Here is a 2545-nt window from a genome sequence, read left to right on the forward strand (position 1 = left end):
AATATTGCAATTAAGAGAATAGAACACTCCATGATTACAAGTAAGAAATAAAAAAGAATATCCTAGCACTAGCCTATAACCTCTTGCAAAATTGGAAAAATATCAAACATAAATGCATGATTTTTAACCTAGAAAGTGGATTATATCATAAATAAATAAAAAGATATGTTTAAGCCTTTACAGTTCTTTGAAAACAACTCAAATGCCCAATAGTTAAAAAAAAAAAATGTACTAAATGATGAGTGTGAGTGAGTGAAGTCACTCAGTCATGTCCCATTCTTTGTGACCCTGTGGACTGTAGCTCACCAGGCTTCTCCATCCATGGGATTCTCTGGCAAGAATACTAGAGTGTGTTGTCATTTCCTTCTCCAGGGATCTTCCCAACCCAGGGATCGAACCTAGGTCTTCTGCATTGCAGGCAGACGCTTTAACCTCTGAGCCACCAGGGAAGCCCATTGACTTACCCATAAATCACACTAGCATGAAACCTGTTAACTAAAGAAAAAAGTTTAGTAAAGTAGGAAAATCTAGTATAAAAAATGCACAGTTAAATACAAGAAAAGATATTATTATTATTTGTTTTATATTGTTTAAATTACAAAGAAAATACTAGAGGCAACCTAACATGCGTTGATTTGTTGGTCTTGTCCAGTCCACTAAGGCAAGTCTGACTTTTTGCGGCTCCATGGACTATAGCATGCCAGGCTCTTTTGTTCTCCATTACCTCCAGGAGTTTGCTCAAATTCATCTCCTTTGAGTCGGTGTTACTATCTAACCATGTCATCCTCTGCCACTCCCTTCTTCTTTTGCTTTCAATCTTTCCCAGCGTCAGAGTCTTTTCCAATGAGTCAGCTCTTCGCATCAGGTGGACAAAGTATTGGAGCTTCATCCTTAGTCCTTCAATGAATATTCAGTGTTGATTTCCTTTGGAATTGACCGGTTTGATCTTCTTGCAGTCCAGTGGACTTTCAGGAGTCTTCTCCAGCACCACATTTTGAAAGCATCAATTTTTCAGTACTCAGTCTTCTTTATGGTCCAGCAATCACACTTGTGCATAACTATTGGAAAAACTATAGCTTTGAAGGCCTTTGATCCAAAGTGACGTCTCTGCTTTTTTAAATATATGGTTTAGGTTTGTCATAGCTTACCTTCCAAGGAGCAAGTATCTTTTTTAATTTCATGGTGGCAGTCACCATCCACAGTGTTTTCAGAGCCCAATCAAATCAAATCTGCTGCTATTTATACGTTTTTTCCCTTCTATTTGTCATGAAGTGATGGGACTGGATGCCATGATCTTAGATTTTTTAATGTTGAGTTTCAAGCTGGCTTTTTCACTCTCCTCTTTCACCCTCATCAACAAGCTCTTTAGTTCCTCTTTGCTTTGCTTTCTGCCTTTAGTGGTGTCATCTGCATATCTAAGGTTGTTGATATTTCTTCTGACAATCTTGTGTTGATTACCATGTGTATTTAAGGAGGATGCTTGGAATTATTTATCTTTCAAAGGTTTCTAAATTCTTTACAATAGATATTATTTTGTTATAAGAAACAAATAATTTATTGTAAATATGTTCTTAGGCCTTTTAATATTTAGCTGTTAGCTGTTCCTGTTGTATGAACAACAAGTGAAGAGGCACTAAAGAGCCTCTTGATGAAAATGAAAGAGAGGAGCAAAAACGCTGGCTTAAAACTCAACATTCAAAAAACAAAGATCATGGCATCCTGTCTCATCACTTCATAGCAAATAGATGGGGAAACAATGGAAATAGTGATATACTTTATTTTCTTGGGCTTCAAAATAAATTTGGATGCTGACTGCAGCCATGAAATTAAAAGACACTTGCTCTTTGGGAGAAAAGCTATGAAAAACCTAGACAAAGCATTAAAACATAGAGACATTACTTTGCTGACAAAGGTCTGTATAGTCAAAGCTATGGTTTTCCCAGAAGTCACTTATGTATGTGAGAGTTGAACCATAAAGATGGCTGAACATGGAAAAATTGATGCTTTTGAACTGTGGTGTTGGAGAAGACTCTTGAGAATCCCTTGGACTGCAAAGAGTTCAAACCAGTCAATCCTAAATGAAATCAGTCCTGAATATTCATTGCAAGGACTGACGCTTATGCTGAAGCTCCAGTACTTTGGCCACCTGATGAGAAGAGCTGACTCATTGAAAAAGACTCTGATGCTGGGAAAGATTGAAGGCAGGAGGAGAAGGGAATGAGAGAAGATGAGATGGTTGGATAGCATCACCAACTCAATGGGCATGAGTTTGAGTAAGCTCCAGGAGATGGTGAAGGACAGGAAAGCCTGGCATTCTGCAGTCCATGGGGTCACAAAGAGTCAGACATGACTGAGTGACTGAACAACAACAATGACAAGATGTCACTTTAGTCTCATATTTTTGTTGTTGTTGCTTCAAACTTTACACAGGAAAATCAACCCACTTATTTGAATCAACCCACTAATTGAATAACAGAGTCTATTTTATATAATAGTATAAAAACAAGAATGAGACACTAACTTCCATAAAAATATTTGTTTCTTT

At 37.3% G+C, this 2545-nt stretch overlaps 1 non-coding gene across 1 annotated transcript; it reads right to left on the reverse strand.

Annotated features, from left to right (window-relative positions):
- TRNAC-GCA lies at nt 378–449 on the reverse strand. The gene has a single exon. It is a non-coding gene; the product is annotated as a tRNA-Cys (tRNA).

The sequence above is a fragment of the Capra hircus genome, chromosome 6 (genome assembly GCF_001704415.2).
Source record: "Capra hircus breed San Clemente chromosome 6, ASM170441v1, whole genome shotgun sequence".
NCBI lineage: Eukaryota > Metazoa > Chordata > Mammalia > Artiodactyla > Bovidae > Capra > Capra hircus.